At 47.2% G+C, this 22735-nt stretch overlaps 1 protein-coding gene across 5 annotated transcripts in view; it reads right to left on the bottom strand.

Annotated features, from left to right (window-relative positions):
* Positions 1 to 4409, bottom strand: part of ATG10 (autophagy related 10) — a 418616-nt gene extending 414207 nt beyond the window's left edge. For 4 of the 5 annotated variants that reach the window (XM_063963933.1, XM_063963935.1, XM_063963937.1 and 1 more), the window contains exon 1: positions 4303 to 4405. The gene's annotated coding sequence lies outside the window, so the exon portion shown is untranslated. Of the gene's footprint in view, positions 1 to 4289 lie in introns of all 5 variants that reach the window. The other variant, XM_063963934.1, reaches the window with a different exon arrangement.
* Positions 4410 to 22735: the final 18326 nt, after the last annotated feature.

Here is a 22735-nt window from a genome sequence, read left to right as displayed (position 1 = left end):
ACCAGGTGTCGGCGGTGCCAACGGAGACACCACAATCATCTGCTCTGCCTCCTCTCTAGACGAGCCTTCCGCTTCAGACATGCCGACACACACGTACTGACACCCCCACACACACTGGGATATACAAATATGGGGACAGTCCCCCAATAAGGCCCTTTGGAGAGACAGAGAGAGAGTATGCCAGCACACACCCAGCGCCACTGGACACTGGAACAAAGTCCCAGTCTGTACAGCGCTTTTATAGATATATACAGGTTGAGTATCCCATATCCAAATATTCCGAAATACGGAATATTCCGAAATACGGACTTTTTTGAGTGAGAGTGAGATAGTGAAACCTTTGATTTCTGATGGCTCAATGTACACAAACTTTGTTTAATACACAAAGTTATTAAAAATATTGTATTAAATGTCCTTCAGGATGTGTGTATAAGGTGTATATGAAACATAAATGAATTGTGTGAATGTACACACACTTTGTTTAATGCACAAAGTTATAAAAAATATTGGCTAAAATGACCTCAGACTGTGTGTATATGGGCCCTCATTCCGAGTTGTTCGCTCGCAAGGCGAATGTAGCAGAGTTACACACGCTAAGCCGCCGCCTACTGGGAGTGAATCTTAGCTTCTTAAAATTGCGACCGACGTACGCGCAATATTGCGATTCCAAACGAGTTAGCAGTTTCAGAGTAGCTCCAGACTTACTCTGCCTGTGCGATCATTTCAGTGCTTGTCGTTCCTGGTTGACGTCACAAACACACCCAGCGTTCGCCCAGGCACTCCCACCGTTTCTCCAGCCACTCCTGCGTTTTTTCCGGAAACGGTAGCGTTTTCAGCCACACGCCCCTGAAACGCCGTGTTTCCGCCCAGTAACACCCATTTCCTGTCAATCACATTACGATCGCCGGAGCGAAGAAAAAGCCGTGAGTAAAATTACTTTCATCATAGTAAAGTTACTTGGCGCAGTCGCAGTGCGAACATTGCGCATGCGTACTAAGCGGATTTTCACTGCGATGCGATGAAAAATACCGAGCGAACAACTCGGAATGAGGGCCATGGTGTATATGAAACATAAATGCATTATGTGCTTATATTTAGGTCCCATCACCATGATATCTCATTATGGTATGCAATTATTCCAAAATACGGAAAAATCCCATATCCAAAATACCTCTGGTCCCAAGCATTTTGGATAAGGGAGACTCAACCTGTAATACACTTACTGCGCCAATTAAATGTGCCCCCCCCCTCGTTTTTGCCCTCTGTACTTGTGTTCAGCAGGGGAGAGTCCGGGGAGCAGCTTCTCTGCAGCTTGCTGTGGAGAAAATGGCGCTGGTTAGTGCTGAAGGATCAAGCTCCGCCCCCTCAGCGGCGGGCTTCGGTCCCGCTCAAATTTCCAATACTGGCGGGGTTTTTGTAATATACTGCCTCCGCAGTATCTATTATGCTGGCCAGTGTCCCTTGAGGTTATTATTGCTGCCCAGGGCGCCCCCCCTGCGCCCTGAACCCTTACAGTGCCTTATGTGTGTGTGAGTGTGGGAGCAATGGCGCGCAGCGTGACCGCTGCACGTTACCTCAGTGAAGATCTAAAGTCTTCTGCCGCCTGTGAAGTCTTCTGTCTTCTTATACTCACCCGGCTTCTATCTTCCGGCTCTGTGAGGAGGACGGCGGCGCGGCTCCGGGACGAACAGCGAGGACGACACCTGTGTTCCGACCCTCTGGAGCTAATGGTGTCCAGTAGCCTAAGAAGCAGAGCCTATCAGTTAAGTAGGTCTGCTTCTCTCCCCTCAGTCCCACGTTGCAGGGAGCCTGTTGCCAGCAGTGTTTCCTGAAAATAAAAAACCTAACAAAAGTATTTTCAGAGAAACTCAGTAGAGCTCCCCTGCAATGCATCCAGTCTCCTCTGGGCACAGGATCTAACTGAGGTCTGGAGGAGGGGCATACAGGGAGGAGCCAGTTCACACTCATCTAAAGTCTTAGAGTGCCCATATCTCCTGCGGAGCACGTCTATACCCCATGGTCCTTATGGAGTCCCCAGTATCCTCTAGGACGTAAGAGAAATATATGCCTGCGCTCTGTGACTGCCCTGGTGGATATATTGGGGTCCCTCAGCAGTACATATTGGGGTCCCTGAGCAGTACAGTGTCCACGCCAGCAGCACGATCCATCTCCCATGGACCGCGAGTGAATCACGCTTTCATCTGCCGGGTCCCACCTGGGGGACCCTCCTACCTCCTCCCCAAGTTCTGCAGCAACGCGATCCTGGAGGTTGAGCAGCGGCGGTGTGTCAAAGTACCGATGTGTCTCCGCTGTAATTACCCAGGAACCAGGCTGCGGGAGTATATAGCGCCGAATAGAGGAGGTAATGGAGCCACAGCACAGCATGTACCCTGGACCGGCTTGGACTGGCCCACAGGGGTACAGGGGAAACCACTGGTGGGCCCTACTGCCTGGGTCCCCAACTTCATACCCTCCAACATTTTACACAGAAAAATCGGTACAAATCCGAAAAAGGGGCGTGGTCACGGGTAAAGTTTCCTATACTTTCAATGGAAGTTTGGAGAGCCAAAAATCGGTACAGACCATGAAAAAAAGGTACTGTACCTATTAAAAAGGTACAGTTGGAGGGTATGCAACTTCTGATCTAAAGATCAGGTTCCAGACTGTACACTTGAATTATACATTATACACATGTTACCTTATACTGGACTATGGTGTATTTTCTACAGTTGCTGTTATTAATCTGGTACATTATCATGCATGTAGTATCTGAATTTACTGTATATATGTATGAAGGGGCCCAGACGTTGCACTCTCTAATGCACAGGTTCTCAAACTCGGTCCTCAGGACCCCACACGGTGCATGTTTTGCAGGTCTCCTCGCAAAATCGCAAGTTAAATAATTAGCTCCACCTGTGGACCTTTCAAAATGTGTCAGTGAGTAATTAATACACCTGTGCACCTGCTGGGTTACCTGCAAAACATGCACTGTGTGGGGTCCTGAGGACCGAGTTTGAGAACCACTGCTCTAATGGTTAGTCAAACCAATGAGGTGGCAGGCCACACCCTCTCTCAAGACTGGCCACACCCCAACCATGGGACCCTACCACTGCATTCCCCCGGTGGGCCCTACATGCCCCAGTCCGACACTGCCCCATGACATAAAAGTGCTGCGGCTCATTCATCTAATAAAAGCTTTCTTCAATTTCTTCTGTTTTTTCTTCAGGGCTGCCTAAAGTTATATACACGGGAGAGATGTGTGCTTTGCGAACCGCTCAGCACACATCTCTCCCACTGCTCAGCACAGCGCGATGTGTGCTGAGCGATGCGGGGGAGGACAGGGGGTCACTCATTTCACCCAGCGGGTGAAATGAGCGACGTGCTAGATTGAGCCTGCATGCAAGCCAATCTAGCACCGGCGATAGCGATGTGCGGGGCCGCACATCTCTATCGCTGAGGGGGGTACACACGAGTGATCTGTGCTTAAAATCTAAGCAATCTAGTCAGATTGCTTAGATTTTAAGCACAGCTCTCTCCGTGAGTACCCCCCTTTAGTGACCAGCAAGGCAGGCACCAACTTTAAAACTGAGCTCCTGTGCACGGAGGAGAGGTTATATAGAGGCGGTGCAGGGCATCCTGGGAACAGTCAAAGCTTTTAGCTTGTTGGTGCCTCGGATCAAGATCCAACTCTACACCCCGATGTTATTCCCTGTGGAATACCAGTGTACCCTGCTGCAGAAATGTGTTCTTTATTGGACATGTCTGCTACTCCGAGGGGTAGATTTACTAATGTTTCAAAAATAAAGTGGCGGTGTTGCCCATAGCAACCTTATTCTATAATTTCCCTATTGCAACCCAAAAATGATAAACAGAATCTGAGTGGTTTCTACGGGCAACACAACCGCCTGTCTTCTACCCCCTACAATAATGATGGTATTACGTACCAATTACGAAACGAAAGACTGCCTGCTAATAATACTTTATTGCGTTGTCATTATTTACATTCCTGTGTGTCCAGTTTCAGCATTTATGTGTACAGTGACTGCGCAATCGCCATGCAAAGGTATAAGCAGCCAGAGAACTTCTCTCCTGTTACTGGGTATATCAGCAACACTGTACTGTACATATATACTGCAAGTAGTGGCATTATACTGGGTGAGATAAGTTCAGACAGCCCCTGTGTGTTCTCAACAGCACAAAGCTCTAACAGTATATAAACAAGGATCCATTAACAAAGTCAGATCCATCATCCACCCGACACACTGCACCTGGAGGACTGTAATACTAACATGCAGCACTCACGTGGTCACTTCCTGCTCTGTCTCTGCTGCAGCGGCTGCCTGCACAGACCCTGCTGCACTCAGAGACCTCCCAGCATCCCTCACTGCACACTACCGTATTACTCTGGATACTGCCGCCCCTCTAGATGCACTACCGTACTATTTAGAATATGGGAGATGTATGTAATTGATCTTACTTTATGAACAGTGCAAACCTGGAACAAGCCTGGGACCCTACTCATGTCATTAGTTATACTAACGCTATAATATAGGATCATGTTAAATTGAGGGCTCATTCAGATGGGATGAGTAAAACATACTGTGCCAGCAAGCAATGAGGACATTGTTCTTGTGTCATCTACCCATGGTTGGACTGGCCCAAGTTCTCGTGATGGGTACTTGAATTATATTTCTCATATGTCCTAGAGGATGCTGGGGACACTTCAAGAACCATGGGGTATAGACGGGATCCGCAGGAGACATGGGCACTTTTAGATTTGAATGGGTGTGTGAACTGGCTCCTCCCTCTATGCCCCTCCTCCAGACTCCAGTTTAGAATTGTGCCCAGGGAGACTGGTCACACACAGGGGAGCTCTACTGAGTTTCTCTGAAAAGACTTTATGTTAGGTTTTTTATTTTCAGGGAGAACTGCTGGCATCAGTCTCCCTACATCGTGGGACTTAGGGGAGAGAAGTCAGCAGGGGTGTATCTTCCTATTGGCCAGGATGGCACTTGCCAGGGGCGCCGGCCAAGAGGGGGCGCCACACAGCAGTGCCACCCGTGCCAGGGGGTAGAATGACATAGTAGGTCTCACTGAGTACATTCCTTAGCAGTGCTCATCCACTGCCGGACTCTCAGAAGCGTATTGCACTCTGACACTCTCTGTGACTATAGTCACAGATGGTGAATATAGCCGGGGAGCGGGGCACCTCCTCTTCCTCATCTGCTCCCCTTCTCATTGGTCCCATGTGGTCTGTTACCAAACACCAGCCACTACAATCAGCACCAGTCAGCAGTGCACCCTGAGCATACCTGTACATTTTCTGCGGTACCGTAGCTGCACTGCATGGTCTATCCTGGCAGTCTGGATCACAGCTTACAAAGAGCTCTGTATGGAGAGGTATCTAGACCAGTGACTGCCTGTCCAGAGGTGTTGAGACTACAAGTCTCAGCACACCTTGTCAACTGGATTTGCTGGGACATGTAGTGCCATCACACCTAGAGAGGGGTTTTTAACTGTATGCATGTGTGCATATATTCCCTTGATGTGCCTGCCTGCACCCTCCTTGTAATTGCCCCTCAGTGTCCCTGCCCGCACCATCCATGCAACTGCCCGCTCAGTGACCCTACCCATACACTCCTGTAATTCCCTCTCAGTGTCCCTGCCCGCACCCTTCCCATAATTACCACTCAGAATCCCTGCTCGTACCCTCCCCATAATTCCCTTTCAGTATCCCTACCCACACCCTAACCGTAATTCATCCTCAGTGTCCCTGAACGCACCCTCCCCGTAATTCGCTGACCTGAGGCTGACCTCAGCCTCCCTGTGACTCCCCCCTCAGTGTCCCTGCCCGCACACTCCTGTAACTGCCCCTCAGCGTCCTTGACCACACCCTCCCTGTAGCCCCTCCCTCTAATTTTCCATACCAAAACCCTCCCTGTAATTCTCCCTCAGTGTTCCTGACCTCAGCCTCCTTGTGACTCTGCCCTCAGTGTCCCTACCCACACCCTCCTGTAATTCTCCCTCCATGTCCCTGACCTCAGCCTATCTGTAACTCCCCCCTCTGTGTCCCTGGGTGGGGGGCGCCAGTTCCTTACTTTGCCAAGGGCGCTCAGACCCCTAGATACACCCCTGGAAGTCAGACCTACTTCTAATGAGTTCAAAGGCTCTGCTTCTTGGCTACAGGACACCATTAGCTCCTGAGGGTTTGGAACACTAGGTACGCCTAGGGGTTCACTCCCAGAGCTCGCCGTCACCCCCCTTGCAGAGCCTGAAGTCAGAAGACAGGTGAGCAGAAGAAGATAGAAGACTTTAGTGATGGCTTTTTGAGGTACCGCACAGCGATCGCGCTGCGCGCCATGCTCCCATACACAGCAGCAGTAAAGGGTGCAGGGCGCGGGGGGGGGACGCCCTGGGCGGCATAAAAAAATCCTCATACAAGCTGGCAAAGTGGATAAGAGGTGCCAAGGCACAGAATCCTGACCCCCGCCAGAGTTTTTATATTATAAAATAGCGGGCTGAAGCGCGCCATTGAGGGGGCGGGGCTTAGCCCTCACAGCTCTCAGAGCCATTTTCTCTTCACAAGAAAGCTGTAGAGACGCTGGTCCTTGCCTCCACACTGCTGTACCAAGTAACAGGGTGCAAAACGGGGGGGCACAGTTAATTTGGCTAATATAAGTTATAAAAGCGCTAGAAACAGGTCTGGGCTTTATATTAAGGTTTCAGTACTGGGTTTGAGCGCTGGGTTGTGAGCTGGCAAACTCCCTCTGTGTTTCTCTGACAGGCTTTACTGTGGGTCTGTCTCCTATCTGCCCAGTGTGTCAGTGGGTGTCGGTACGCATGTGTCGGCATGTCTGAGGCTGAGTGTTCTTCCCAGGAGGAGACTGTGTTAGGGACAGAAACGGCTGTGGGAGTGACCATGTCGGCACCGCCGACTCCTGATTGGGTAAATGTGTTGAATGCCTTTAATGCTAATGTGGCTCTTATTAATAAGAGATTGGATAAATCTGAATCTCAGAACCAGGCATGGAAGAAATCTGTGGGGGATGTGTTATCACAGGTCCAGACCCCCTCAGGGTCACATAAACGTTCATTTGCTCAGTTGGCAGACACAGATACCGACACGGACACTGACTCCAGTGTTGACTATAGTGATGCCAAATTAGACCCAAAGTTGGCAAAGAATATTCAGTACATGATTGTGGCAATAAAAGACGTGTTAAATATCTCTGAGGACCCTGCTGTTCCTGATACTAGGGTCTGTATGTATAAGGGAAAGAAACCCGAGGTAACATTTCCTCCCTCTCATGAACTGAATACTTTTTTTTAGAAAATGTGGGAAAATCCTGACAAGAAGTTTCTGATTCCCAAGAGGATTCAGGTGACGTATCCATTCCCCTCTGTGGATAGAGAAAAGTGGGAGTCTTCCCCCATTGTGGACAAGGCTCTGTCACAGTTGTCTAAAAAGGTGGCTTTACCATCTCCTGACACGGCAGCTCTTAAGGATCCTGCGGATCGTAGACAAAAAAAATACGTTAAAATCCATTTATGTCACCACAGGGTGAGTAGTGCTATTAAAAAGTGGGCAGATAACTTGTCATCTGATATAGATACCCTAGATAGGGATAGTATCCTGTTAACTCTGGGTTATATCAGGGACGCTGCGGCCTACCTAAAGGAGGCGGCGAGGGATATTGGCATTTTGGGAGCAAAAGCCAATGCTATGGCAATTTCAGCTAGAAGGGCATTGTGGATTCATCAATGGAATTCTGATGCTGACTCTAAGAAAGCTATGGAGTCGCTCCCATATAAAGGTGGTGTCTTGATGGGTGACGGTCTCACTGAATTGGTTTCTACGGCTACCGCGGGTAAGTCATCTTTTCTGCCTTATGTTCCTCCACAACAAAAGAAAGGCCATTTTCAGATGCAGTCCTTTCGGCCAAATAAATACAAAAAAGGCCGAGGTTATTCCTTCCTCGCTAATAGGGGAAGAGGAAAAGGTAAAAGATCTCCAGCCATCGCAGCTTCCCAGGAGAAGAAGTCCTCTCCGGCTTCTGCCAAATCCACTGCATGACGCTGGGGCTCCACTGAGGGAGTCCGCACCGGTGGGGGCACGTCTCAAGCTCTTCAGTCAATTCTGGCCTTGTTAGGCCCTGGAACCATGGGTTTTAGAAATAGTGTCCTAGGGGTACAAACTGGAGTTTCAAGACGTTCCCCCTCAAATCGGCCTTACCAGCTTCCCTTCCGGACAGTCAGGTTGTATGCGATGCAATACAAAAGTTATGCCTAAAACAGGTCATTATCAGGGTTCCCCGTCTCAACAGGGAGAAGGCTTTTATTCCAGCCTGTTTGTGGTCCCGAAGCCGGATGGTTCGGTCAGAAATAATTCTGGACCTAAAGTCCCTCAATCTTTACCTAAGAAAATTCAAATTCAAGATGGAATCTCTCCGAGCAGTGATCTCCAGTCTGGAGGAAGGGGATTTCATGGTTTCGGTCGACATAAAGGATGCCTACTTATACATCCCCATATATCCTCCGCATCAGGCTTACCTAAGGTTTGCTATTCAGGATTGTCATTACCAATTTCAGACGTTTCCGTTTGGTCTGTCCACGGCTCCGAGGATTTTCACCAAGGTAATGGCGGAAATGATGATTCTCCTTCGCAAGCAAGGAGTCACAATTATCCCTTACTTGGATGATCTCCTGATAAAGGCGAGATCCAAGGACAAACTGGTCCAGGACATTACGCTATCCCTGACAGTTCTACAACAACATGGTTGGATCCTAAACTTGCCAACAACAAAATGGCTGTCGTTCTTGGGAATGATTCTGGACACAGAATTACAGAGAGTGTTTTTTCCAGAAGAAAAAGCTCTGGAAATCCTGGAGTTTGGTCAAACAGATTCTGAAACTGGCGAGAGTGTCGATCCATCAATGCACTCGTTTGCTTGGAAAGATGGTTGTGGCCTACGAGGCCATTTAACTTGGCAGGTTCCATGCCAGAGTGTTTCAGTGGGACCTGTTGGACAAGTGGTCCGGATCCCATCTACACATGCACCGGAAAATAATCCTGTCCTCCAGGACCAGAATCTCACTCCTGTGGTGGCTGCACAGCTCTCACCTCCTAGAGGGACGCAGGTTCGGGATTCAGGACTGGATCCTAGTAACCACAGATGCGAGTCTCCAGGGCTGGGGAGCAGTCACACAGGGAGAAAACTTCCACGGAAGATGGACAAGCCAGGAAGTTTGTCTACACATAAACGTTCTAGAGTTAAGAGCCATTTACAACGGTCTTCTTCAAGCGGAACGTCTCCTTCAAAACCTGACCGTACTAATCCAGTCGGACAATATAACAGCAGTAGCGCACATAAACCGCCAGGGCGGAGCAAAGAGCAGAGCGGCAATGGCAGAAGCCACAAAAGTTCTCCGCTGGGTGGAAAGACATACAAGCACTCTGTCAGCAATCTTCATTCCAGGAGTGGACAACTGGGAAGCAGACTTCCTCAGCAGACACGATCTCCATCCAGGAGAGTGGGGTCTTCATCAAGAAGTCTTTGCAGAAGTGACAAGTCTTTGGGGAATTCCTCAAATAGACATGATGGCGTCTCGCCTCAACAAGAAACTTCAGAGATATTGTTCCAGGTCGAGTGACCCTCAAGCAATAGCAGTGGACGCTCTAGTGACACCGTGGGTGTTTCGGTCGGTGTACGTGTTTCCTCCGCATCCACTCATTCCAAAAGTGATAAAGATCATAAGAAGAACAAAGGTTAAAGCGATCCTCATTGTTCCAGATTGGCCAAGGAGGGCTTGGTATCCAGATCTTCAGGAATTACTCATAGGAGATCCCTTATCACCGTATTTGGAGAAAATATGTGTCTTGGTGTGAATTCAAGAGGGCTCCTATGGAAGAATTTCAGCTGGGGCGTTTTCTCCATTTTCTGCAAGCAGGTGTGGATGCGGGCCTGAAGTTAGGCTCCATAAAAGTACAAATTTCGGCCTTATCGATTTTCTTTCAAAAATAATTGGCCTCCCTTCCAGAAGTTCAGACTTTCGTGAAGGGCGTTTTGCACATCCAACCTCCTTTTGTGCCCCCAGTGGCACCATGGGATCTTAATGTGGTGTTGCAGTTCCTTCAATCTCATTGGTTTGAACCTTTACAGAAGGTAGAGTTGAAATTTCTCACTTGGAAAGTGGTCATGTTATTGGCCTTAGAATCCGCAAGGCAGGTGTCTGAGTTGGCGGCTTTGTCTCACGAGAGTCTGTATTTAATCTTCCATGCAGATAGAGCAGAGTTGAGGACTCGTCAATAATTTCTGCCGAAGGTGATTTCATCGTTCCGCATGAACCAGCCTATTGTGGTGCCAGTGGCTACTGACGTTTTTACTGAATCAAAATCTCTCGATGTGGTCAGGGCTTTAAAGATTTATGTCACCAGAACGGCTCCATTTAGGAAAACGGAAGCTCTGTTTATCCTGTATGCTGCCAACAAGATTGGAACTCCTGCTTCAAAGCAGACTATTGCGCGCTGGATCTGCAATACGATTCAGCATGCTCATTCTACGGCTGGATTGCCATTACCGAAATCAGTGAAGGCCCATTCTACCAGAAAAGTGGGCTCATCCTGGGCGGCTGCCCGAGGGGTCTCGGCATTACAACTCTGCCAAGCAGCTACGTGGTCGGGTTCAAACACTTTTTCGAAATTTTACAAGTTTGATACCCTGGCTGAGGAGGACCTCATATTTGGTCAATCGGTGCTGCAGAGTCATCCGCACTTTCCCGCCCATTCTAGAGCTTTGGTATAAACCCCATGGTTCTTGAAGTGTCCTCAGCATCCTCTAGGATGTATGAGAAAATAGGATTTTAATACCCACCGGTAAATCCTTTTCTCTTAGTCCGTAGAGGATGCTGGGCGCCCGTCCCAGTGCGGACTCTATCTGCAGTTCTTACATGCTAAGTTTTGGTTATGTTACACACAGGCTGTGTTACTGTTGTAGTCAGCCTGTCGCTGACATTGGGGGTAATTCTGAGTTGATCGCAGCAGGATCTTTGGCCCTCATTCCGAGTTGTTCGCTCGTTAGTGGTTTTCGCAACGGAGCGATTTGTCACAAACTGCGCATGCGCAATGTTCGCAGTGCGTCTGCGCTAAGTAAATTTGCCAAAAAGTTAGGTATTTTACTCACGGCTTAACGAAGAAATTTCTTCGTTCTGGTGATCGGAGTGTGATTGACAGGAAGTGGGTGTTTCTGGGCGGAAACTGGCCGTTTTATGGGTGTGTGCGGAAAAACGCTGCCGTTTCTGGGAAAAGCGCGGGAGTGGCTGGGCGAACGCTGGGTGTGTTTGTGACGTCAAACCAGGAACTAAACTGACTGAACTGATCGCAGTGGCAGAGTAAGTCCCGAGCTACTCAGAAACTGCAAAGAAATTTCTATTCGCAATTATGCTAATCTTTCGTTCGCAATTCTGCTAAGCTAAGATTCACTCCCAGTAGGCGGCGGCTTAGCGTGTGCAAAGCTGCTAAAAGCAGCTAGCGAGCGAACAACTCGGAATGAGGGCTTTTGTTAGCAGTTGGGCAAAACCATGTGCACTGTAGGGGAGGCAGATATAACATGTGCAGAGAGAGTTAGATTTGGGTGTGGTGTGTTCAATCTGCAATCTAAATTGCAGTGTAAAATAAAGCAGCCAGTATTTACACTGCACAGAAACAAAATAACCCACCCAAATCTAACTCTCTCTGCACAAGTGCACATGTTATATCTGCCTCCCCTGCAGTGCACATGGTTTTGCCCAACTGCTAACAAAAATCCTGCTGCGACCAACTCAGAATTACCCACATTGTTCATGCCGTTGACTGGATTTCTGTTAAATTCCATGATGTACGGCGTGTTTGTGGTGTGAGCTGATATGTATCCCACCTTAATTTAACAATAAATCCTTTCCTCGAAATGTCCGTCTCCATGGGCACAGTTCCTATAACTGGAGTCTGGAGGATGGGCATAGAGGGAGGAGCCAGTTCACACCCATTCAAAGTCTTAAAGTGCCCATGTCTCCTGCGGATCCCGTCTATACCCCATGGTTCTTGAAGTGTCCCCAGCATCCTCTACGGACTAAGAGAAAAGGATTTACCGGTAGGTATTAAAATCCTATTATATCTATCTATCTATCTATCTATCTATCTATATATATATATATATATATATATACACACACACATCGGGCTGGATTAAGCCTTGGGGGTGCCCGGAGCACTTAAGACAGGGGGGCCCCGTTGGAAGGTGGGGGATGTATATTAAATTGTATATACCTCCCAACATGTCCCATTCCAGGAGGGTCAAAATGCTCTCTAGCTGGACTTTCTAATTAATATATGATTGGCATCACCTGTGTTGAACTGTTTAATTGATAATAAAGGTGTTTCAACACGGGTGATTGCAATCATAAATTAAGAAGGAAGTCCAGGTAGAGAGCGTTTTGTCCCTCCTGGAATGGGTCATGATGGGATGTATAGATTGTGTATATTAAATGTAAACCAATGGTGTATATTCGTTTTAACTAATAGTTGTCACAGACCTAGGACGAGAGAGTTGGGTACTCTGGGATTCTTCCGATGGTTGGGAAGAGGGTCCGTAGCTGGGTCGAAATAGAGACAGCCGAATGTAGGTCTTTCTCATGCAGCTTTATAAGTAACTAAAGGGCCCCATACACTAGACCGATAATGCCCGATTTCAGTTCAATTCGGGCATTTTGCCCGATATTCGGGCATTTTCGGTGTGCTTTTCCCCCCGATCCGATCCGATGTGCGTTCCCATGTGCATCAGATCGGATCCCCCTAGATTAGACATATCACGTGTGCTGCACTCGTTATATGTCGGATCCCGCAGTAAATAGATGGGAAAGTAAAAGATACATCGTATGGAAAAAAAACTGCATATGATATATCTAATACTATCCTGCCAAGGGGAGGCTGCCGGGAGGTTGGAGGAAATCTTATATGACATGACGGACTGTCATGTCATATAAGTGTATGGGGCCCTTAATGCTTGGGAACGATGCCAAGAACACTGAATGAAGAAATGAATGATGATTTAAGAATGATGCTGAAGAACACTGTATGAAGACATGAATGATGACTTGTGATTGATGCTGAATAACTCTGAATGAAGAAATGAGTGATAACTCATGTACAATGATGAAGAACATTGAATGAGTGATGACTTATGAACAAATGCTGAAGAACACTGAATGAAGAGATGAATGATGACTTGTGTACGATGCTGAAGAATACCGAATGAGTGATGACTTGTGAACGATGCTGAAGAACACCGAATGAGTGATGACTTGTGAACGATGCTGAAGAACACTGAAATGCTGGAAACACTGGGACTCAGAGAGCCGGGAAACACAGTGTATGCTGGAAGCACTGGAACACTGAGAGCTGAGAGCACACTGTAGTGCTGGGAGCACTAGAACACAGAAAGCTGGGAAACACTGTAACGCTGGAGAAACTGAAACACAGAGAGCTGGGAAACACTTCTTCCTGAACTGCAGCGTGAGCCTGGGGGTAGCTGTGCAGCGACGATACTTAGGCGCTGGAGCTTTGCCTAGCGCCTCCTTTTGAACTGCCCACCCTGCCTCTGATTGGTGGAGGGAAGTCCGGATTGCCATTGGCCCATCCCGCCCACGTGGACGCCAGGCACAATGGCGGCGCCTATGTTCTGGAGAGACACCGGCTGCCAGAGCCCCCCGGGGTGACCACCCCAGAGACCAAGCATGCGGCGGAGGGGTAAGCGCGGTGGCCGCCGCTCCCTATTAGTGATAGTACCCCCTCCCCTAAGAGTGGTACCTGGACACTTTCCTGGCTTCGTTGGATGCTTGGAGTGAAAGATCCGAGCTAGACGTGGAGCGGAAACATCGATGGCCTTCACCCAACTTTTCTCCTCAGGTCCATAACCTTTCCATTCCACCAGGTACTGCAGATTCTTATGATAACGAGAATCGAGAATAGACTTGATCTCAAATTCTGTTCCTGCTTCGGTCTCCATCGGGGTTGGTCTAGGTGGATCCGAACTGAAATGATTTAATATGAGAGGACGAAGGAGAGAAACATGGAAAGAGTTCGGTATTCGAAAGCGGGATAGCAGAGCCAAATTGCAGACAACAGGATTCAGGACTTGCAGGACTGAGTAAGGACCAATGAATCTTAGAGCAAATTTCATAGTGGGCACTTTTAGGCGTAGGTTGCGAGTGGAGAGCCATACCCTGTTGCCAACCTTGTACTGAGGAGCTGTCCGCCATTTTTTGTCTGCAGAGATTGTATCTGATGGAGATTCTCTTAAGGTTAGCATGAACCTTATTCCACATGTGACTGAACTGCTGTAGAGTGGAAATTACCGCAGGAACATCCTTCGAAGGGAAAAGTGGTAATTCTGGAACACGCGGATGAAGTCCATAATTGATGTAGAATGGAGTCTCGCCAGTGGAAGTATGGTACTGATGATTATGGGCAAATTCTGCCCAGGGCAATAATTCCACCCAGTCGTCCTGTGAAGACGAGAGATAAATGCAAAGGAAAGTCTCTAGGTCCTGATTGACTCTTTCTGTTTGTTTGTTTGTTGGTTTGTGGGTGGTAGGCAGAAGAAAACTTGAGTTTAATTTGTAGAGCAGAACAGAGAGCTCTCCAGAATCTTGCAGTGAATTACACTCCTCGGTCGGAGACCACCTCCTGTGGTAATCCATGTAACTGAAAATGTTATCGGATGAACAATTCAGCCAATTTGAGAGCTGTAGGTAGACCTGTCAAGGGAACAAAATGTGCCATTTTCGAGAAACGCTCAACGATCACCAAAATGGTGTTATATCCCTTGGAAAGGGGTAACTCATTGATGAAGTCCATAGAGATATGGGTCCAGGGCCTTCTAGGAATGGACAAAGGACGGAGTAACCCAGCATGAAGTAGACAAGGAGTTTTGTGTTGGGTACGTTGAGAGCACGAGCTGACGAAATCCTGTATATCTTTCCTCATGGTGGGCCACCAATAAGTCTTTTGCAGGAATTCAAACATCTTTTGTGCTCCTGGGTGACCGGAGAACTTGGAGATATCAGCTCACTGCAACAATTCTGGATGGAGCTCAACAGGAACGGACGACTTCCCTGGAGAAGGACCTAGGGAGGTGGGAGCTGAAGAGATGGTGACTGGATTGAGAATTAAACTCTTTTCACCCGAACTCTCTTCGTTGGAGGCGGTCAGGGAGCGAGACAAAGCGTCAGCTTTTGCATTGAGAGTCCCAGCCCGATACTTAATGATAAACGAAAACTGAGTGAAAAAGATTGCCCAACTAGCTTGACGGGGATTAAGACAATGGGGGTCATTCCGAGTTGTTCTCTCGTTGCCGATTTTCGCTATGCTGCAATTTGTTGCAAATTGCGCATGCGCAAGGCACGCAGGGAGCATGCGCTTAGTTATTTAACACAAAATTGATCAGTTTTGCTGTGGCTTTTGCAGCGCTTTTCAGTCGCACTGCTGTTCGGTAAATGATTGACAGGAAAGGGGCGTTTCTGGGCGGCATCTCAGCGTTTTTCCGACATTTGCAAAAAAACGCAGGCGTGTCAGGGAAAAACGCGGGAGTGTCTGGAGAAATGGGGGAGTTGCTGACAAAACGCAGGGCGTGTTTGTGACGTCAAGCCAGGAACTAAACGGACTGAGCTGATCGCAATCTGTGAGTAGGTCTAGAGCTGCTCAGAAACTGCTAAGAATTATTTAGTAGCAGTTTTGCTAAGTTTTTGTTCGCTATTCTGCTAAGCTAAGATACACTCCCAGAGGGCGGCGGCCTAGCGTGTGCAATGCTGCTAAAAGCAGCTAGCGAGCGAACAACTCGGAATGAGGGCCATTGAGCGGTCTTAATGTATAGCAAATTCTTGTGATCGGTGTAGATAGTAATAAGATGTTTAGCACCCTCCAATAAATATCTCCACTCCTCCAAGGCAGATTTTATGGCCAAAAGTTTCTCATCTCCTATGGAATAGTTCCGTTCCGCAGGTGAAAATTTCCGGGAATAGTAGCCACACGGATGTAATTTCCCATCTGAAGAGTACTGCGAAAGGAAAGCTCAGAGTCCAACTGAGGATGCGTCTACTTCCAAGAAATAGGGCTTCTCAAGATTAGGCTGCTGGAGCACCGGAGCAGACATGAAGGCCGATTTCAAACGAGAAAATGCCTCCACAGCTTCAGGAGACCACAGACTATTATTAGAGCCTTTCTTGGTCAGAGCGGTGATGGGTGCTACTATGGTGGAGAAACCTTTAATGAATTTCCGGTAGTAATTAGCAAAGCCCAGGAATCTTTGCACAGCTTTCAGGGAGAGTGGTTGAGTCCAATCCCAGATGGCTTTAACTTTTTCCGGATCCATACGAAGCTCTGTGCCAGAGATGATATATCCGAGGAAAGGAATTGATGGTACCTCAAAGGTGCACTTGGAGATTTTGCCATACAAATGATTCTTACGGAGACAATGAAGAACTTCCTTGACCTGTATCCTATGTTCCGTGGGGTTTCTGGAAAAAATTAAACTGTCGTCCAAATAGACGACTACACTCTGGTAAAGCATGTCTCGAAAGATTTTATTTACAAATCCCTGGAAAACAGCAGGAGCATTACTGAGACCAAACAGCATTACCAAATACTCGTAATGCCCGTCCCTGGTATTAAAGGCGGTCTTCCACTCGTCCCCCTGTCTGATGCATATGAGGTTATAAGCTCCCCTTAAATCAAGCTTCGTGAAAACGTGGGCTCCGAGTACCTTATCGAACAACACCATGATCAATGGCAACGGGTATCTGTTCTTGATGGTGATATCATTCAAGTCATGATAGTCAATACACAGTCTTAACCCCCCGTCCTTCTTCTTTACGAAAAAGAAATCAGCTCCAGCTGGAGAGGTAGAGGGACGATCTTTTTAGAGATTAGACTTGATATGTTCTGTCATGGCTTGGGTCTCTGGCAAAGACAGAGGATACATGTGACCTCCTTGCAGCATCTTCCTAGGGATCAGATCTATAGGACAGTCCCAAGGTCTTTGGGGTGGTAATTGATCGGCTGCTTGCTCGGAAAACACATCTGCGTATTCCTGATAGGCTTAAGGAATAAGGGGGTAATTCCAAGTTGATCGCAGCAGGATTCTTGTTAGCAATTGGGCAAAACCATGTGCAGTGCAGGGGGAGGCAGATATAACATGTGCAGAGAGAGTTAGATTTGGGTGTGGTGTGTTCAATCTGCAATCTAATTTGCAGTGTAAAAATAAAGCAGCCAGTATTTACCCTGCACAGAAATAAAATAACCCACCCAAATCTAACTCTCTCTGCAAATGTTATATCTGCCCCCCCCTGCAGTGCACATGGTTTTGTCCAATTGCTATCAAAAATCCTGCTGCGATCAACTTGGAATTGCCCCCTAAGTTCTTTGTCTGATTTGTAGGACACTCGAAGCAGGTAAATGGGCATGAGGCAACTTGTATGACAGTAGGAGCTCCAGATTAAGATTTGCGAGGACTCCCAATCGATGTGGAGGTTGTGGATCTTGAGCCAGGGTAAGCCTAGGACAAGGTCATGAGTCATCTCCGGAATCACTAGAAACTTCAGAAGTTCAAGATGTAGAGCTCCGACCTGCAGCTTGATTGGCTCTGTTCAACTGGAAATGAGTCTATTGGAAATTTGGGTACCATTAATAGCGGTCAGCATAATGGGTCGATCGATGGGCCTCAACTTCAGACTTATTTCCTGGGCGTAACAGGCATAAATAAAATTCCCAGCGGCCCTGGAATCCAGCAAGGCGTAGAGGGACTTAGTGACTGATTCGGAAAACAACGATACAGAGAGTAAACAGTCCTCTGCTGGAGAAGATTTGGACGTGGCACCCAGCTTGACTCCTCTGGAACAAGCTAGACTTGCCCGTTTCCCAGACAAGACTTGCAGAACTTAATAAAGTGGTCAGCGGCTCCACAGTACAGGAAAAGTTTCCCCTTATGGCGACACTGGCGTTCCTCAGGAGACAAATGGTACCGATTGATCTGCATGGGTTCATCCAGATTTGGTAATGCAGCTTGTCTGGGAGGAAGAGGCCGGAACTTAGGCCGATCCGACCGCTACGCTCACTACCACGCTACCTCATGCGGAGATCCACTTTGACACAGAAGGAGATTAACTCTTCAAGTTGATCAGGCAGATTCCTGGTGACCAGCTCATCCTTAAGACGATCCGAGAGCCCGCTCTAGAAGGAAGTACTGAGAGCTTTGTTATTCCAGTGCAACTCCAAAGCGATGGTCTGGAATTGGACTACGTACTGCCCTATGGAACAGGTGACGAACACAGAGCAATTCGGTAGAAGCTTCGGTGGACCTACCGGGATCATGAAAATTCTTCGGAAAGAAGCTATGAAGTTGGTGTAATTGGAGACTAATGGGTCTGAACATTCCCACAACGGGTTACCCAATCCAACGCTGAACCATCCAGCAGGGAAATAATGTACACTACTTTGGATCGATCCGTAGGGAAGTTATGTGAAAGCAGTTCAAAGTGCACCTCGCACTGGTTCAAGAACACGCGGCAATGTTTAGAATCTCCATTATATCGGGATGGGGTAGGAAGCTGGAAACGAGACCTAACCGCTGCCAAAGGCTGGGCAATACTGGAAACTACTACCGAAGCGGAAATTGGAGTGGGGCCCGGAGCCACCAAGGCCAAAGTTGCTTGTATTTCATCCAGATGACCAGACAACTCCTGGAGATACTGCATCACCTGACCATGTGCTGCCTCCTGACTCTGTACACGAGAAGCCAAACTTTGTATGGTGCTTGCTTCCGTGTTCCGATCCTCCGAGTCCATTTGGCCTGAGTATTCTGTCACAGACCTGGAACGAGAGAGTTGGGTACTCGAGGATTCTTCCGATGGTCGGGAAGAGGAACCGTAGCTGGGTCGAAATAGAGATTGCCGAATGTAGGTCTTCCTCATGCAACTTTATAAATAACTAATGCTTGAGAACGATGCCAAGAACACTGAATGAAGAAATGAATGATGACTTAAGAATGATGCTTAAGAACACTGTATGAAGACATGAATGATGACTTGTGATTGATGCTGAAGAACTCTGAATGAAGAAATGAGTGATAACTCATGTACGATGATGAAGAACACTGAATGAGTGATGACTTGTGAACAATGCTGAAGAACACTGGGGTTCATTCTGACCCGATCGCAGCCGTGCGATCGGGTCGGAACTGCCCTGGTCTTGTTCTGCACAAAACTTTTTTGCATAGCAGGGATGCACAAGCGATCACAACTTTGCTCTGCAAAAATACACTACCCCATAGGCGGCGTCTAGTTGATCGCATTGGCTGCAAAAATTTGCAGCGTGCGATCAACTCGGAATGACCCCCTCTAAATGAAGAGATGAATGATGACTGTGTACAATGCTGAAGAATACAAAATGAGTGAGGACTTATGAACAATGCTGAAGAACACTGAATGAGTGATGACTTGTGAACGATGCTGAAGAGCACTGAATGAGTGATGACTTGTGAATGATGCTGAAGAACACAGAATGAGTGATGACTTGTGAACGATGCTGAAGAACACTGAAATGCTGGAAACACTGGGACTCAGAGAGCCGGGAAACACAGTGTATGCTGGAAGCACTGGAACACAGAGAGCTGAGAGCACACTGTAGTGCTGGAAGCACTAGAACACAGAGCTGAGAGCACACTGTAGTGCTGGGAGCAATAGAACACAGAGAGAGAGGAAACACATTAATGCTGGAGAAACTGGAACACAGAGATCTGGGAAACACTGTAAACTGCTTTGCCTAGCGCCTCCTTTTGAACTGCCCACCCTGCCTCTGATTGGTGGAGGGAAGTCAGGATCGCTATTGGTCCGTCCCGCCCACATCAACGCCAGGCACAATAGCGGCGCCCATGTCCCGGAGAGACGCTGGCTGCACGCCGGGTGCTGGAGCCCACCGGGGGGGCGCCCCGGAGACCAAGCACGCGGCGGAGGGTTAGCGCAGCGGCCGCCACTCCCTATTAGTGATTATAGTGTAATATTGCCTGTGTACTGTTTATAGCTCCACCTAATTGAGAGACAACTATTTTATAAACTTTTCTTGTAGTTGAACAAAGACAACAATACCTTAAAATACACATAGAAAAATAAAATAACTTATCTTGTCACATGCAAGAAAAGCAGCAGCCTCTGTACTACTTACACACTAGGACAGGACTCAGGAGAACTCTATGTGTGTGTCTCTATCTCTAGACCCAAATGGTTCAGTTGCATAACAGTTTATCCAAAACTCAGACACCCAGGCAGGGAGGAGGAGAAGCTGGGATCCCTATGTCACTTTTTTTTAAGTCATATAGATTTTATTGTGAAGATGTATACAAATACATCATGAATAATGCAAGAAAATACACATACTATATCAGTATAGAAGAAAGATGGGAAGTAACCGTGTACAATAGTAACCATAAAACATAAGCGCAGTCGTAATGGATGTATAATAATAAACAACGGTAAACAGTTGTAGGACTGTATCAAGAGTCAACAACGGTTACATAAATTCGAAAAAACGTCTAAAACATTCAATAAAGAAACATACGTAAGTGTAAGAGAACCAAGTATAAATCTGAGTATTATCAGTGATGAAAGAAAAGACATGTTGGTGAAGAGAGGAGAAAGGGGAAAAAGATTTGGATTTGAGGGTGAAGAGTGGAGGGTGGGAAGAATGGGAAGGATCCCCTAACGGATCGGGTAAAGGAAGTGAGCACGCAAAAAAAAAAAAGATAAAAAGGAGTTAAACATGCTGGTGCTTACAGATCCAGGACTGTAATTAATTCAGAACTGGGAGAGGAGCATTATGAAATCTAAACCAGGGGAGCCAAATGGAGTGGAATTGTTTTACTGTGTTGTTTTGTAGACTCGTGATGTATTCCATTTTGTTAACAAACCATATTCTATTTATGAGTTCCTGACTACTGGGTGCATCAGGGAGTTTCCCGTGACGGGCCATTTGAAATCTAGCGGCACAGGACACATGAAGAACCAGTTTGCACAAAGCAGTAGGTTAACAGGGGAGAGACGCTCAGAGAGGTCAACCAAGTGGGCTAGAAGGCGACGAACCATGTTCCAATAGTGTATAATCACGGGGCAAGTCCACCACACATTATAAAAAGAACCTATTTGTCCGCAATTTCTCCAACACAAGTCAGAGGTGTTAGGGTAGATGCGGTGTAGCCGCTCCGGTACCAGATACCATCGTGTGTAAACTTTGTACGAGTTCTCACGTATGGCAACACTAATAGAGCATTTAGATACCGCTGAACAAATCGTATCCCAGACCTCCTCCTCTAGGTGTCGCCCAATATCCATTTCCCAGGCTCGTTCGTGAGACTCCAGAGGGGGAGATTCCAATGCCAGAACAGATTTGTAGAGAACTTAGATCGCGCCTATGTCAGTAGGGTTATGTAATCTTTCCATGGGGGAAGGAACAGGTAGTGGGTACGAAAGGCGTAGTGAGTGAATAAAATGACGGATTTGCAAGTACTGAAAGTGTAGGGAAATAGGGATACCATGTTTGTCCTGTAATTCAGCAAATGATCGGATAGCATGAGTGTTTGTGATGTGACAAACTCTAGAAATGCCTGCTGAGATCCAAGGGAGAGCCATTGCGGGGGAAAACCCAGGGGCGAAAGCGGGATTATTCCATAGGGTAGTAAGGGGAGTAAGGAGAGATGGGTTCGAAGACAGCTTTAGTTTTGTGTAGAGATTTCCAACAGCGAAGCGTCAATTCGACTGTAGGGGAAGGAGAGTGGAATTGTGGATAAAGCTTATGTGGTAACCAAGGCAGAAAGGAAATCGAGTGAATACCTATTATATCACTGTCCAGATCAACCCATCTCTTAGTGTGTCGCGGGGCATGCCAGTCTAGTAGTTGACTTGACCGAGTAGCGTGAAAGTAGCGTTGAAGGATGGGAAGCCCGAGACCCCCATTATGTGAGTGTTTAGCTAAAACATCACGCCTAATTCGTGGCTTTTTGTGGTTCCAAATAAATTTACAAAATGCAGTTTGAAGTGCGTGGAGAGTGTGTGAGGGCATTTGAATGGGGAGGGTTTGGAACAAGTACAAAAGCTTGGGAAGCGCGTTAATTTTTATGGCGTTGATACGACCAATCCATGACAGAAAATAGGATTCCCAGCGCTGAAGGTCCTGGAGAATTGATTTAAAAAGAGGGGGATAATTAGTGCGGTAAAGAGAATCATAAGATTTGGTCAGATGAACTCCCAAATATATAAGCAAAATTCAACTGCAATAGGGTTTTAGTGGACCCAGGGATGTGAAGAGGTAAGGCTTCTGATTTCGACTAATTAATTTTGTACCCCAAAAGATTACCGTAAATTGAAAGTTCATGGAACAGGTTAGGCAGAGAAATGAGCAGATTAGTTAGAGTAAGGAGTATAGTGTCGGCAAACAAAGACAAGGTGTATTGGGAGCAGTTAACAGAGATACCAGTAATGTCCGGGTTGGCCCGTATGAGGCTTGCGAGAGTGCAAAAATGAAGGGGGATAGCAGACACCCCTGTCTAGTCCAATTAGCAATTGGAAAAGATTCGGATAAAAGGCCATTAGTGAGTACCCTAGCCGAGGGATTGTGGTACAGAGATTGTATGGCTTGAAGAAACTTCCCTCGAAAACC

The sequence above is a fragment of the Pseudophryne corroboree genome, chromosome 1, assembly GCF_028390025.1.
Source record: "Pseudophryne corroboree isolate aPseCor3 chromosome 1, aPseCor3.hap2, whole genome shotgun sequence".
Lineage (NCBI taxonomy): Eukaryota > Metazoa > Chordata > Amphibia > Anura > Myobatrachidae > Pseudophryne > Pseudophryne corroboree.
This window is presented reverse-complemented; position numbering and strand designations above follow the sequence as displayed.